This window comes from Lolium rigidum, chromosome 3 (genome assembly GCF_022539505.1).
Source record: "Lolium rigidum isolate FL_2022 chromosome 3, APGP_CSIRO_Lrig_0.1, whole genome shotgun sequence".
NCBI classification, from domain to species: domain Eukaryota; kingdom Viridiplantae; phylum Streptophyta; class Magnoliopsida; order Poales; family Poaceae; genus Lolium; species Lolium rigidum.
Genome location: NC_061510.1, coordinates 85,550,942 through 85,567,903, shown reverse-complemented (window position 1 = coordinate 85,567,903; position 16,962 = coordinate 85,550,942).

The following is a 16,962-nucleotide window of genomic DNA, read 5'->3' as shown; positions in this document are numbered from 1 at the left end:
CTTTTCAGATGCTTTCTTGCGTCTCGCTGCAACTTTGCTGCACCGCAGTATGCCTACTCTGTTCCGCTCATTAGTGTACTTGTCTTAATCTGGAGTATTTAGCCTAATCATGACAATACTGATACTCCCACCATTTCAAAAAACATCCCAGATTTATCTAAAATTGAATGCAAATTTAGATAAAACTGCGCTATTCTTTTCGGGGCGGATGGAGTACTAGTTATTCTCTTACGTGCCTAACTATTTGGTTCTCTAGAGATGAAGAACTATTTCTCAGCGAACGCCCTACAATTAACTCAACTAATTTTGTTAGTTTGCAAATCAAGCTGTAAAAAACCAAACACATAGAAGGATTCAAAGGAAGTAAACTACCATGACAATCATGGAATAAAATTAAAGTTTACAAACCAAATTATTCAAAGCGAAACAGGGTTCAAATGAAGCAAAAAAGAAGTCGAAATGGGGGATAAGCACCCCGGCCTCTCCATCAATGGATGCACACAACCTGTTTTTTTATGAGGCTAGAATAGTATTCAGTTTACAACTCACTCGGTCACTTCGGTACATATGTATCAACGAACAAAAACGAAACGACAAAGAGCATGGCATGTGGCAGCTATCCATTATGCAGTCTACTAGTATACCACCAGCCAGCCGATATCAGGAACAACCTTAGCAACCATATGCATCCAATAAGTCATAGACTCCTGCTGATCCGACGGCGGTAGGAAAAACCATAGCTAAATTCAATGTGTAGCCAAAAGGATACCTACAGAAAAATTGTACCTCTCATCTTGTTAAAAGTGATGTTGTTTCTACTGTTATCACCAGAATTTGACTGGATCAGAGGTGGCCGCGATTAAATATGGGCTTGAAGAATATACATGGAAGAAATACATGAATCGGTCTTGTATGCAAAGTTTGGGCTAGTTTGCCCGTGTATCTGTAAATATAGTAGGATACGTGTCGGTTAGATAGAATTTGGCTCGTGCACGGTTGGGATTATCCCCACGTTAGAAAGTCTACGGACTATAAATATGTATCTAGGGTTTATAAAATAAACAACAACCACGTTCATCACAAACCAATCTAGGCGCATCGCCAGCCCCTTGTTTCGAGGGTTTCTTCCGGGTAAGCATCATGATGCCTAGATCGCATCTTGCGATCTAGGCGATAACGCTTATTCGTTGTTCATGCGTTGCTCGTGTCGAAGCCTTGTTGATGGCGAGCAACGTAGTTATCATAGATGTGTTACGGTTAGCATTGTTTCATCGTATCATATGCTTTCGTCCATGCGACCCTTAGACATCTAGCCGCCCTTACACCTATCTTAGGTGTAAGGGCGGCACCCCGCTTGATCATTATTTAGTAGACCCGATCCGTTATGATTGCTCCTTGTTCTTCAAGGATTAGTTTAATATCTGCATAGTTAGGCCTTGCAAACGGGTTGAAGGATCCAGTAGCACGTAGGGTGTAGTTTGCTAGTCCTAGATGAGATGTTCCGGGGATCAACCTCCTGTTGGTTTTTAGGCCTTATCTAGGGTCGGTTTATTATCAACGTGCGTGGCTGCCAGGCTCAATCACGTGTAGGATGCTCCGATTATGTGGTGAAAACCCTAAATCATCGTAGGTCGTTTTAGCTTTGTTTTGATCAAGCAGGACAACCATGTGATCGTATACCTCATACGGATCATGGGTGGATCGGCTCCTTGAGCCGATTCACAGGATAACCTGAGAGCCGATCGAGGCTCGTATTTAATGTTTACGTGTGTGCCATGCAGGAAACTAAGCGAAGCAAATCCATCACCTTCCTGACCAGGTATAGGTCAGGTGGCACGCCCTTGCACCAAGATCGGACGTGCGTGCCGAGTCTTTGCGGGCCGTCGCTCGAGGGACCAGGGCCAGCCACAGTCTTGGAAGCCTCCCGGCTCTACTGTGTTGCCCGTCGCTGCTCGCCGGTGGGTTTCTGACCGCAACACATTCTGGCATGCCCGGTGGGATAGTCTTCGACATCAACTGCATCGCCATCTACATCCGAGATGGCGGAAGGTACTCCGGTCACGTACGAGGATCTGACTGAGGAGCTCAAGAAGAAGTATGACGAGGTCAAAGCTGTCCTCAAAGCCGACCTCATCGGCTCTTTCCAGAGAACCCGCTCACACGGCATCAGGTGGAAGGGGTTCTCGCCTGAAGGCGCGCTCGATGGAGTGGACCTCTCTACCCCTTCGAAGAACGCACCGAGTCTCCGCGTCGGAGATTAATTTCATGGTAGCTCATTCGCCGCACCGCCATTCTCGAGAGCCTCGGTGAACACTTTGGAGCGTGTCGCCCTTCGGGTGATCCAGGAAATCATGAGCCATCGGTATTCTCCGTCAGGACCAGTTCTGGGGACTCACCAAGGAGAGATACCACTCCAGTCCCGACCACCGCTGCCGTTAGCGTTAGCAGCACCAGAGGTGCCGAGTTCACCGACATACGTCGTCTACAAGATCGGTGGTAACCCTAGTGATTACCAGTTCTTGGATGAGGCACCTAAGGAGATCCCTCACGGATACACGTGCACATACGTGCCAGACTGCAGCAGCTGGGTACTCTCAAACCAGACTGCAACGACAGAGGACTTCTAGAACGAGCAGGAGGAACTTCGGAACAGATCTTGAGAAGCGTACGTGGCTAGCTAAGTATGCCACTCCGACGAACCTCCGGAGCTCAACTCCCGCAGCTTGGCTCGAGCTTGAGAAGCAAGCGTGGCCGGCTAAGTATACCACTCCAGCCGAATCTTCGGAGTTCGACTCCTGCAGCCATCACCGCGGATCGATCAAGTACAATCTTGAGAGATCGGTTCGGCATGGTGCCGAAAAGGAGGGCAATCGGCTATTCCAAGCCGTACCCCAACGAGTACGATTTGATCCCACTACCACCCAAATATCGGCTCCCGAATTCTCCAAGTTTAGTGGGTCGGATGGCTCCGACTCAATCGAGCATGTGAGCCGATATTTGGCGCAGCTGGGCACGATCTCAAGCATCGGATGAACTACGTGTGAGGTTCTTCGCACTATCCCTCACAGGATCGGCTTTTGGGTGGTACACATCGCCGCCACCGGACTCAATCCGGACTTGGAAGCAGTTGGAAGAACAGCTCCACCCGCAGTATCACTCGTAGTCTTCCGAGCCCGGCATTGCCGATCTAGCACAAGTGCGATAGAAGCGCGGAGAAACGGTGTCGAATACATCCAGCCGCTTCAGATCGTTAGGAACCGATGCTATTCGGCTCGTGTGACTGAAAAAGAAGCAGTCGAGTTGGCGGTGGTGGGTCTTGCATCACCGATCGAGGACGTGGCCTCCCAAGCAGACTACCCTTCACTGGCGCATATGGTGCAGAAGCTGTCATTATATGAACAGCGCCACCCAGAGGTATACCAGGATAAATTCAAGCGTGCAGTGGTCCTGGTTGAGGCAGAGGAAGATGAAGGCTCACGGGAGATCAAGAGGTAGCAAGGCTCGAATGGACTCGGGGGCAAGCCCCGTGTCCCGCAAGTGGGTTAAGCCACAAGGTCCTCCAAGAGGGTTTGAATTCGACGTGACTAAAGCCGAGCAAATTTTCGACCTCTTACTTAAGGAGAAGCGACTAAAGTTACCCGAAGGCCACAAAATCCCCACGACACAGAGCTGAACGGAAAGCCATACCGCAAGTGGCATAACACGTTCACCCATACCACCAACGACTGCAGGGTGTGGCGTCAGCAGATCCAAATGGCGATAGAACAAGGGCGGTTAATCTTTAGCCAGTACGCCATGAAAGTCGACACGCACCCCTTCCCCGCTGTTAACATGGTGGAGTGCACTTACCCTGGGAGGTGGCAGCCAGGTCTCTCGTTCAGCATCAACATGGTAGGACCTGGGCACCACTCTGGTAAGGACAGAGACGAGGGCAGCTGCTCTCATAACAAGGACAAAGAGGAAGCCGCTCCACGCGATCGGCTCCGGCACGATGGCAAGCGCTACGTCACAGAGGGAGAAGTGAAGAATCTGCGATATCGCCGACCTCTCTCTGATCACCTCCTCAACAAATACGTGAGTCAATACGACCAACGCCGGCGATATGACGACGACGACGAAAGAGATCGTCTGGCTAGCAGAGACGCCAGGAGACAACGCCGGCATGATCGTGACGAGGAGAGATATGAGCGCCATGCCAAGGAGAAGTCAAGAGAAGAAGACGACGTGGATAAACACTGGGATTGTCCCTTCTTCAGACACTGTTGGGATTCAGGAATGAGCCGATTGCCTACAATCGGCAACTGCCCAGAATGTAAAGAGAAGAAGAAGGGTGCAGGAGACGTGTCAGTATTCAAATGTCTAGGGCCGCTCCCATCTCGGAACAAGTACGCTGAGTCCTCTCGGGTGGAAGATCTCGAGGAGTTAGAAGACGACGATGAAGAAGAAGAAGATAGGTACCACCGGCCAAGGTGGTGCCCTGATGGACTCAGCCGTTCCCAAAAGCGTAGGGTGCAACGGCTACGTGGTTTGGAGGAAGCTGAAAGGTTATACCTGCATACGTTAAGGAAGGCGCGGCCTGATCTGGCCGCGAAAATTCAGCGAACTCTGGACGAAGAAGGTCGACCACAAAAGAAAGAGTGGCGTCCCAAACAAAGGAAAGCCGATGACGAGACATCGGTGTAACATCCCTGTTTTGCTAAACCCTAATTAGGAGTTGTTTTGTGCATCATGAGCATCATATAAAATGCATTAAGAAAGATTTGCATTTTAAAATAAAGTGGAAACCCTAATGGGTGCAAACTCCCCTCTTTTTAAAATTCTCTCCAAATGTTTCAAACCAAATAGTTGGACCCTCAAATATGATTTAGAAGGGCCAATAAATATTTTACTTGAAGTATAGAGTTATTTTTGAACTCCAAAAGTTCCCAAATAGCAAAATACTATTGTTTTTAAACCAGTTTTCAAAATTCCAGAAAAATCCCAAAAGAGTAGAGGGGTTTTCAGAAAATCCCCTTTGTCCTCTTCCTCCACGCAGGCAGGCTGCTGCCTGGCAGAGTTCCGTCCGTCGATCCCGGCGAGGAGATGCCCGCCGCCGCCGAAGCTTCTCCAGGGGATAAGAACGCCACGACGCCTCTCTCCCTGCCCCGTCCCTATCCTCTTCGTCTCCCTGGCTCTCTTCTTCCTCTCTCTGCGCGCGCGCCCGCCAAACCCTAGCTCCGGCCGACGCGAATCGTCGCCGTTCCGGCCACCCCCGCGCCCAATCGCCACCACCACTGGCTCCGCCTCCTCCTGCTGGTCATCCCCGTCGAAGGAATCGACGAGGGGAGGCCCCAATCAACCTCGCCGCGCCCTTCTTCCTCGCGGCCGGCAAAGACGCCGACCACCACCGCCGCCGCTACGGGCCTCCTCGAGCCTCGCCGTCGGCACCATCACGCTCCTGGTGAGCCGCTGGTTCTCCCGCGCGCCCCCGCTCTCTCTATCTCCCCCTGTGCCGCTCGCTCGACGTGCGCCGGCCCGCGCCTCCGCGCTGCTCGTCGTCGCGCCGGCTCCGGCCACCTTTTTCGGGCGGCGCCGCCATAGGGAGGTCGGCCGCGTCGAGGCGCTCCCAACGCGACAGACCGCGCGCTCCGGGACGCCCTGGAACCCCGCGCCGCTCCTCACCTGCCGCCGGCCGCCGTGGTCAACCACCGGCGGTTGACCCGGTGGGACCCGGTGTCAGCCTTTTCTCTTTTTATTTTTGTTTTTATGTTTTCTGTAAATAAGAAATCCTTGACAGGTGGGGCCCCTCGTCAGAAATTTAATAATTAGGAAATGATTAAAACTATGACATGTGGGTCCATTCTGTCAGGTTTTTATTAATTTCCATAATTTCCAGAAATGATTTAAAATGGATAAAACTTGTAAAATCAATAACTTATTCATTTTAATTCGGAAAAATGTGTATAATATATCAAAATCTTCAGAAAAATGAGATCTACACTTCAGTATCAAAAGCATGCATTGCTAAACAACTTTGAACTCTGTCCTTAATAGAATAACAATATGAACCCTTTTCTTTATTTATGTGGTTATGGAAATGCTAACCCTAGGGCATTCCAAACCCATTTAAATTGCCTTTCATGTTTAGGGATGATTTCAATACCTATTAACATGTCATATCATCATCCTTGTATGCGCATTGCATCGATGCCATGTATTGATTGTTATTTCTCTCTTTATAGTATTTGCTTCTTCGCGATCGATAGAGCACGAGTCTGAGACGATGAAGATCAATACTCATCCTCCGACAAACAAGTCAAGTACAAGATTATCGGAAATCCACCTTGGTTTGTCAGGGACAAGGCAAGCCCTAGCCTGGTTCATATATGATTTCGAACTGCTTTTACTCTGGTTCCTACATATCGCATACGATTCAACTGTCTTTTATCGATAGGTAGAGTTATCCTATCTATTGAATGTTCCACCCTTGTAGCCTCAAATACCTGATCCACTGCTCCTAGCATAACTAGGTTGGGCACGTGTGCGTCGATAGAGCCTTTATCTCTTTATGCTTAGCCATGCTTAGTTTGTTATGCTACTACTCCGGTCTTCGGACTGGAGCCATACAATGAATGAATCTAGCATGACAGGTTGACGTGGTAAGTGTAGAGATGATGTTAAACATGATTAAAGGCTCAGACGAGAGGCCACATTGGGATGTGGTGGGTTGTTTCGTTTCTGCCGACCCTAGGAACCGAGTTCTCACCTCTTGAACCAAGACCGAGCGTACAACCACACGAGGCCCTATTATGGTACCCTCTCGACTCACTAACTTGCCTAGTAGATTCCATGAGTCACATAGTTTGCGCGTTACCTAGTCATATGCATTGCATTTTTCTTGGGGTTAAAGGTACATGACAGGTAGGTAAGCGTGGCCGTGGTGGCTGGGGGTTGCGGCCCCTGGGGAAACCCACCTCGCCTCACATCGTTAAGGACCGACTTCGGGACTTGACCCGTTACGGCGGAACAATCCTTAGCGCGTGAATCATGGTCTCGGCGACAGCAAGGTAAAGGTCGTGGTCAACCACTCTCTGCCGGCTTTCCAAGGAAGAGAGCTAATGTACTGGCACTAAGAATCGGTTGGCACGTGTGGGTAAAGTTGTGCACCCCTGCAGGGTTAAATCTTTTCGAAAAGCCGTGTCCACGGTTACGGACGACTTGGGAACGGACGTGGAGATCATAGACAACTTTAACCTGATCGTAAAACTTGGCAAACAATGTGTGTTTACGGATACCTTCTTCGGGTGTTGAGGGGTGATCCGAGGATAGTGGTTCGAGATGATGAAGATTGGTGGATACAATATGATGATCAATAGAGATAGAGATGTCGCTCTCTTATCCCCTTTTAAAGGTCTCCGAGTAGTCGATCTTCTTCTCTCTCTTGTCTTACAAAGGAAAACCGGCTTTACGCAAAAGAAGCTCCATGTAAAGCTCCGCATACCCGCTTTGCTAAAAGGTTGTACTAAGTCTTGCTCGAGTCCCCGTACTCGGCTTTGCATGCTTTTGTTTCGCACGAAGCCCTCCAACAGATTGTGGTTTCTAGTCGACATCGACGAGTAGCTTGGGGTTCCCAGGTGGCAGCCTGGAATCTATGGGCTGGGACATCGCCGTTATGCTCCTGGCCTCTTAGGCCTTTTGCTATCTTGCTATGTCGAATAGCATAACTTTGCTTCCGTTGATTGATGTATGTCAGGTCAGTGACCTCTGCTTGTAATGCTTTGGTTCTTCGCTCAGTTCCGAGCTTGTATTACATCTTGAGTCGTAGAGTCACTATTGTGTTACCGATTCTCTCACTGTAGTCTCTCGAGCTCTAGGTTAGGCTTATATCAGACGAAGATCTGGTATTTGTCTAACCCTGATCCCGGGGGTGCCACAATCGGCTGGCACAAACATGGTGTTCATCCTTCCAGCGGAGTTTTGTGCTCTAGGATTGGACGAAGCACCTGTGGCACAACTTGACTGCGGCCCACGGCCAGTTATCTTTGAGAAGCCACGAGAAAGAAGCTATAGACACCTGAAGGCCCTGTACCTACGAGGTTATATCAATGGGTAGCCTGTCAACAAGATGTTGGTGGACACCGGAGCGGCAGTCAACATTATGCCATACTCCATGCTACGTCGGTTGGGACGCTCTAGCTCGGATCTCGATCAAGACCAACGTTACACCGAGCGATTTCAACGGCCAAGCATCCGAAGCGCAAGGTGTTCCGAACGTGGATCCGACCGTAGGAAGAAAAACCATCCCTACGACGTTCTTCATTGTCGACAGCAAGAGCACCTATGTTGTCCTCGCTAGGGAGAGATTGGATCCACGCCAACTGTTGCATTCCATCCACGATGCACCAATGTTTAATACAATGGGATGGAGATGAAGTAGAGGTCGTCCACGCAGATGACTCAGCCGAGATTTCAACGGCTGGCATGAACGTTTGGGAGACGGCAGGCCAAGAGCCACTCTCAGGCATTACTTTGGACGACTGCGAGCGCATCGACGTGACGAGAAACGGGGTGAGGCTGGTCTTATCCACCGGCCTGTCCGTGTAACAAGAGCAAAATCGGTGGACGAACATAGCAAGGCCGATCCTTGTGATTGGCCCCAAAAATAAAAGGGATAATCTCGTCTCAAGCATGTCACGTAGTTATACTGAAGCAAGACCAAGATGTAAACCTTCATGGAGCAATTCGATCAACATGGAGGCCGATTCCAGCAATCGGCCAAAATTATCCTCACCATACGTTCTGCCCGTGTTCAACGTCGATCTAACGAGCGGCGGAAAGCGGGGATACAGGTACGTCGGCTGACGAGCTGGAAGAAGTCAACATTGAGCGTGACGGAGCCGATGTCCAAATACAGTGCTTTGGCTAACTACAGAGCCGATATCTGCAGTTACCTGACAGATTCGGCTCGGGGGGCACCTAATGAGACGAACATGTGCGATACATGTGCAGTGAAATATTGGGGGCCGATAGAAAAATCGGCCAGTAAAAAAAATGACAGTATGCAAGTCACAGCCGATGCACGGGCATCGACTTCAGAGTATAAAAAGCCGATGCACAGCCATCGACTTTAGAATTACAAGCACAAACTGCCACAGGCGCAGGCCCTACTAAAGGAAAGTTTCTAAGGCGTGGAGTACACCAGCTCGGACGTGATCCACCTCTACGATCTCGGCCTTGTCGTCATCATCCTTGCCAACTGGCCAGAGCTTCAACTACACCGTCACTGGGACGTGAGGCTGGATTTCTTCGAGAGTGTTCTTCACCTCCTCAGGTTTTTCGACTAATATCTCAATGGGTGAAGAAAGCAGAGCTTTGAGGCATTGGAGTTGGTCAGCGATGACGCCGGGGCTCGGTTCATCACGTGCTGCGGAGTGGTCCGGCTCGGTAGATTCAGGGTCGAACGACAGCAAGCCTGAGAAATCACAGCCCTGACAAACAATAAAAAGCAGCATAAGTCTGCAGATCAGGGTAAGGGCAAGCCCAACGAAGGGAGTATACCTCTCCGATGACCATGGGAACAGCCGATGACGAAGTAATCGGCTGTGGCGTCTCTGCCTGGGGTTTTGGCTAAGGTGGCAACTTGGTCGATGTCACCTTCAGAGGTTGTTACCTCCAGAGTTTTGGAGGGCATCAGAACTTCCTCGACATCCCCACTGGAAGTTTCATCAGGCTGCAAAAAAGATGGTGAGCCGATCTGGGCAGCAAAGCACAAGAACTAAGCTAGGAGGAATTGGAGAGCCGTTACATCTAAAGCTTCTTGGTTCGAGGAAGGGGTTTGCTGATCCTTCTGAGCCCTCTTGGTGCATTGACTCTTGGTGCGTAAGCCTCCTTGCCCTGTTTTGATGGGAGCTTGAAGGGCAGCAGGTTCAGGGGCTGACCTTTTCTTGGCAGCCGATGGTGGCACATCTGGCTGTTTTTCGCGTGGTGGTGTCCTCAGAGGTGCCCGAGTTTGAGCCTCGTCGGTTGGACTGCGTTTCCTCGCTAGTATTGTCTTCAGTAGAGGTCCGCAAGAGTGGGATTAAGGGACACTGACAAGCTATAAAAGTTTTCCTGGCAGCTACTTTTCTCACTGTTGTTCTCGCCCTGACTGAGGCTCGGGGGGCAGCTGACCCTGAAGATTCTTTACTCTTGGGAGCCGATTTTATTGGTATCGGTTGGCTCTGCATCACAACTTTTTTTAAAAAAAAAGGGTGGTAAGTTCTTGCAGAAGAGGACCACTGGAGCTGGTGGGAGGAATTTGAAGGGGGGTCCATCATCATTGACAGGTTCTGGGCCATCTTGTTGCTGCAAAGAAACAGAGCAGGGTTATAAGTGTAAGGGTATTTTACCCTTATCCATTATTTTGGTATCTATGACACCGTGCTAGAGTATTTGGACTAATACATGTCTACAAGATGACTTTCAGGTATTAGCCAAAGAGGTATGCTGGTGTAGCAATGGAACAAAAAGGCAACGGGAGACCCCCCAATTCGACGAAAAATCAGCAAGTTCTTCGAGCTCCGGCCGGTCACAGATCCGGTCGGACCGGCTCCGGCACCGGACAGCCCGGTCACCAACCGGACCCGTAACCGGTGCCATCCGGGCAGGTTCCGAGAAGAGGGCAAGCCCTCCGGTCGCCGTCCGGTCGCCAGCCCGGTTTTGGACCGGCCGCTCCGGTCCACAGCCCGGTCCGACCGGCACCGGACCGAGCGGCCCGGTCGAGCAACCGGACTTTGCGCTCGTGCCATCCGGCGCCATCCAAGAAGCTCGGACGCCTGCCCGGCCAAGACCCGGTCCCAGCTCCGTTGGAAACCGGCCGGCCCGGTCCGTGGCCCGGCCCGACCGGGCCGTGGACCGGCCTCGTCCGGCGCCAAATCCGGTTGACCGGGTTTCTCGACAAATCCGCCGATGTGGCAAGTGACCAACGGCCGTATTTCGAAGAACACTATAAATAGGCCTTCTCCTACCTCTCGAACAGCTAGGCAACATATTACAAGCCGTTCTTGAGCTCTCTCTCTCATACTCCATTGCTAGAAACACCAAAAGCCTCGCATCTCTCTCCTCCTCCACCCAAACTCAAATCCCTCCGGGAATCATTAGAGGAGGACCCGATCTACCGTTCTACCAAGCCAAATCTCATTCCCCCTTGTATTCATTGAGAAGCTTGCTTCCTAGGGTTCCTTGGAAACCCTGGGTGGGCAAGAGGAGTCCGGAAGCATCCGGGCCGTGGATTTGCTCCGGCAAGATTGTGAAGGTTTGGAGGCTACCTCAAAGTCTACCACAAGTGAGTGAGATATTCCTTCGTGGGATAGGCTCCGGAGAATAGGGTGAGCCTTCGTGGCGTGGGGAATCCTTCGTGGGACCTCCACCCCTTCAAACGTGACGTACCTTGTTGCAAAGCAAGGGAACACGGGAATACATCCTCGTCTCCGCGTGCTACTCGGTTATCTCTAACCGAACTCCTTACTTGTGATTTAAATCGCTCGAGAGAGCCTTCGTGCTCGAGATAGTTGTATCTTCATATAGGTTGCTTCACCTAGTTTGCATTAGGCTCATCTTTATATTCCGCAAAGCCTAATATTGCAAATAAAGAATTAAAATTTGTAGAAACCTATTCACCCCCTCTAGGTTTACCATCTCTATACTTTCAATTGGTATCGAGCCCGGACTCTTATTAAGGGCTTCACCGCCTTAAGAGTGAGATGGATAAACTCTTCGAGGGTCTAGATGACGACTCTAACCTTTCGGTTAAAGAGATGAAATCTAGATTCTTGGCATATGATGCCGAGAAGAAGAAAAAGGAGGATGAGCTACAAAACCAAATGACATAAATGACTGCCATGCTTAAGAACCTAACTGCGGGTGGAACTCTTAGCGGGGCTTCGGTCTCTAAGGAAACCTACCATGATGTTAACCATGACTATCCCGTAAACACTTCACCCATGCCTCATATAAACCATAGTGGGACCGTTCCCCATTACGATGGAACTCACTTTCCACATTGGAAATCTGCTATGGAATCTCATATTCGCAGCTGCAAGCAGTGGAGCTATGGGAGCTCATTGTTCATGGACATCGGGAGCCACAAGATCCTACTCGGTTGACCTCCACCGAGTTCTACAACCGTCAACTCAATGCATCCGCACGTGACAAGATTAGAAGTGGCATCAACCGCAAGCTTCTTGATCAAGTCGATGACATTGTCTCCGCTAAAGAGTTGTGGGATCGGATCGTAGTACTCCAAGAGGGAACCGATTTGATCCAATCAGCTCTTTATGAGACCGCAAAGCAAGAGGCCCACCAGTTCATGATTCGAGATGGAGAATCCGTATCCGATGCCTATGCTAGGCTTGGTGCTCTGAAAGTAAGGGTCAAGGGACTTGGTGCTGAGAAGTACAATGACGGCTTCGAGATGAACGAAGCCTTCATAAAATCCAAGGTCATTGCTATGATTGCCGTCAAACAAGAAGACACCAACCTTGCACTCAACTTGCAAATCATGACCAAGAGTGCCGATCTCAACTCCGATGATCTAGTCTCCTATGTGGCTGCCAATGAAAGCATGGCCAAAGCCGGAAAGAGACTCAAGGCAATGAACCGTGTTGATGAAGCCTCACACAACCATGAAGCGTCACACAACCTTGCTCTCAAAGCTAGAGCCGACCATGAAAGCAAAGAAGACTATGAAATTGAAGAAGATGAAGAGATGATTTCAACTAGTGACATTGCTACCGACTTTGCTTTCTTTGCCAAGAAGTACAAGGCAAAGTTCCCTATGCTCCTCAATGACAAGAAGAAGAGAACTTGCTACAATTGTGATGAAGATAGCCACTTTGCAAATGAGTGCCCTTATGAGAAAAGGGTGGACAAGCCAAGATTCATCAAAGGGGTCAAGCCAAGATTGAAGCCAAACCCAATCAATGACCGATACAAGAAGAACAAGGGAAGAGCCTTTGTTGGGGCCGAGTACTTGTCCGATGATGAAGAGGAAGATGAGGAGAAGGAGGCCGGGTGGCCGGTTTGGCTTTCTCTAAGCCAGGGTCACTCTTTACATATGACTACTCCAAGGACTACTCCACTGAGAATGATGTTGGATCCTCCTTCATGGCAAGGATAACTCAAGATGATGACTCCGATGACTCTACCTCATCTACAACCATTGGCTCTTGTCTTATGGCAAGGGAAACCAAGGTAATGGAACCTCCACCTTCCCTATCTAGTGTTCTAGATGATGAGAACGAAAATCTAGATGAACTAATTGTGCTTAAGGAACTCTATGATGTTAGATGCACCCTTCGTGGTGAAGCTCTTGTCAAGTTTGATTTCTTGATGGACTCACTCAAAGAAAAGGATGAGTCCATTGAGGAATTAGAATATCAATTGAATGAGAAGGAACGGAGATTCAATCTCCTAAGACAAGAGCTAAAAACCGAAAGGTGCATATCTCAAGGCCTTAAGCAACAAATTGAAACTTATGAACTTGATAAAGTTAAAGACCTAGAAACTATTGATAGGGCTCAATTATTGACCCAAGAGCTCAATGCCTCAAAGGAGGAGCTTGAAGTTGCTCATGCTTCTCTCACTAGGGATCTTGACCACCTTGAAAGAGCTAACAAGCTTGTCAAGGATGAGCTCAAGAAACTTGGAGAGAACCATGATCTACTTTAAGAATCCTACAAAAAGGCTCTCGGATCAATGAAGGATCCCATTGATGGTGAAAATCTTGCTTGTTCCTCCATTTCCTTTACTAGTGAGCATGCTAAACTTGTTGAGGAACATATTCGTTTACAAGAGGAACTCTCTCTGCATGTTGAGACCAATGCATATCTTGAGTCCTTGGTGACCAAATATGGTCTTGACTATCATCCTAATGAATCTTCTTGTGAGCAAGCATCTATTCTTGAGGAAAATGTTAGGCTAACAAAGGAACTTGCAAAGTTCACCACCGCCAAGAACAAGATGGGATTGGATGACCTCTTGAGTAAGCAAAGGTCAAACAATCAAAAGTATGGACTTGGATATGTTCCCAAGTCCCACAAGAAGAACAACTACAATAAGGAGAAACCCGCTCAAGATAAGAACAAGAAGGTCACTAACAATGGCAAAGCCTCAAAGGGCAAAGCCACTAGTGGTGACCGCACGGGGCCAAACGATCACTATGCATTATTTGTTGACTATTATGGTGATGTCTATGCTAACTATGTTGGCCCTCCTAATGGCTATGCTTATAGAGAGTACTCAATTTGGGTACCAAAAGATATTGTTGCCATTGCAAAGGAACCCATTAATCGATGGGTTCCTAAATCCTCTACTTGATTTTGTAGGGGTATTCCTCCGTGGTCCAAAATGGGTGTTTGATAGTGGATGCACCAATCATATGACCGGAGGAAAAGGTGTGCTTGATCAATTCATTGAAGATATCAACAAGAAGTCAAGCATTACCTTTGGTGACAACTCAAAGGGAAAGGTACTTGGGTATGGCAAGGTAGCAATCTCTAAGGACTTGTGCCTTGAGACGGTTATGCTTGTTGAACACCTTGGATATAACTTACTTTCTATATATCATATTGCCGATGCCGGTTACAATTCATATTTCACTAAATATTATGTGCAAGTCTTTAGGAGTGATAATCTCAAATTGGTCCTTGTTGGATATGTGGAGAACAACCTTTACGTGGTTGACCTCTCGAAAGAGAGCCCCTCCTTCTCCACATGTCTAATGGCGGCCAAGCATGACGAAGGATGGTTGTGGCATCGCCGCCTTGGTCATGTTAACATGAGGAATCTTAAACAACTCCTAAAGGGTGAGCATATTGTGGGACTAACCGGCGTTTCTTTTGAGAAAGATCGTGTTTGTAGTGCATGTGTAGCCGGAAAGCAACTCAAGAAGAAGCATCCCATCAAGAGTATTGTTACCACATCTAGGCCTTTGGAGCTCCTTCATTTGGACCTCTTTGGGCCATCACATTATGATACTCTTGGTGGGAGCAAGTATGGACTTGTCATTGTTGATGATTACTCAAGATACTCTTGGGTCTTTCTCCTTAAGTCTAAGGACGAGACCCATAGAGAGTTCATCACCTTCGCCAAGAAAGCTCAACGTATGTATGAATCCGAGATCAAGGCAATTAGGACCGACAATGGCACCGAGTTCAAGAACTACACTATGCAAGAGTTTGTTGATGATGAGGGCATCAAGCATGAGTTTTCGTGCCATACACTCCTCAACAAAACGGTGTTGTTGAAAGGAAGAATCGGACTATCATTGAGATGGCAAGAACCATGTTGAGTGAATTCAACTCACCCCACAACTTTTGGGGAGAAGCCATCTCTACGGCCGTCCACTACTCCAACCGGCTCTTCCTCCGTCCCCTCCACAACAAAACCCCATACGAGCTCCTTACCGGTAACAAGCCTAATGTCACGTATATTCGTGTCTTTGGATGCAAATGCCTTGTTAAGAACAACAAAGGAAAGCTCGGTAAATTTGAAACTAGAACCATAGAGGGTATATTTGTTGGATATGCGGAGAACTCTCACGCCTATAGATACTACAACCGGTCCTCCGGGACCATTGAAGTATCTTGTGACGTGGTGTTCTTGGAGGATAATGGCTCCCAAGTGGAGCAAGTTGTTCCATGTGTTGCAGGTAATGATGATGATCCATCTAGTGCCATCAAGTATATGGGCATTGGACACATCCAGCCCATGGAGGTTCATAATGATGATCAAGATGATGGAGTAGATGTTTCAAGCACGCCACAAGTGGAGTCTAGCTCAACTCAAGCCGAACCATCAAGTCCAACTCAAGAACCATCCTCTACTCAAGATGAGTCTCAATCTGAAGAACAAGAAGATCCTCATTCCATGGAGCAAGATCATGATGACGATCACGAAACATCCTCAACTCATGATCAAGCTCAAGTGGTCCCTCATGATCAAGTACTAGCAAGAGATGAATTCATTGATCATGAAGGAACCGTTCGGAAGATCAAGGCCGCTACAAGGGCAAGTGACATGAAAGTGGATCAAGTCCTTGGGAGCATCTCAAGAGGAGTGGTAACTCGTAGACACCATGCATTGCTTATCACCTATTGTCAACATCATGCTTTTGTGTCTAGTTTTGAACCACTTAAGGTACATGAAGCCTTGGTCGATCCGGATTGGGTAATTGCCATGCAAGAACAATTGGAGTGTTTCACTCGTAATGAAGTATGGTCTCTAGTTGAGAGACCCAAGGATCATCGCATCAATGTCATTGGGACCAAATGGGTATTCAAGAACAAGCAAGATGAGAATGCCATTGTTATACGAAACAAAGCAAGGTTAGTGGCGCAAGGGTTTGCCCAAATAGAAGGTATGGATTTTGAGGATACCTTTGCGCCGGTAGCCCGTCTTGAAGCTATTCGTCTTTGCTTGCATTTGCATCTTTCCACAATTTCAAATTATATCAAATGGATGTGAAAAGTGCATTTTTGAATGGTCCCCTAAAAGAAACCGCATATGTGGCTCAACCCCCGAGGTTTCAAGACCCATGCCGACCCAACCACGCGTATTTACTCCATAAGGCACTCTACGATCTCAAGCAAGCTCCACGTGCTTGGTATGAGTTCCTTAGGGATTTCTTACTACATGATGGGTTTTGCATGGGTATTGGCCGATTCCACCCTTTTCACCAAGCGGGTTAAAGGGGGTGGCCTCTTTATATGTCAAATATATGTTGATGATATTATCTTTGGTGGAACTAACCCCAATCATAACAAAGCTTTTGAGCTATTGATGACTAGGAAATTTGAGATGTCCATGATGGGAGAGTTGAAGTTCTTTCTAGGTTTCCAAGTGATGCAACTTGCAAAAGGCACCTTCATCTCTCAAGAAAAATATGTGAAGGACATGCTCAAGAAATTCAACATGACCAATGCGAGTCCAATGAAGACACCCATG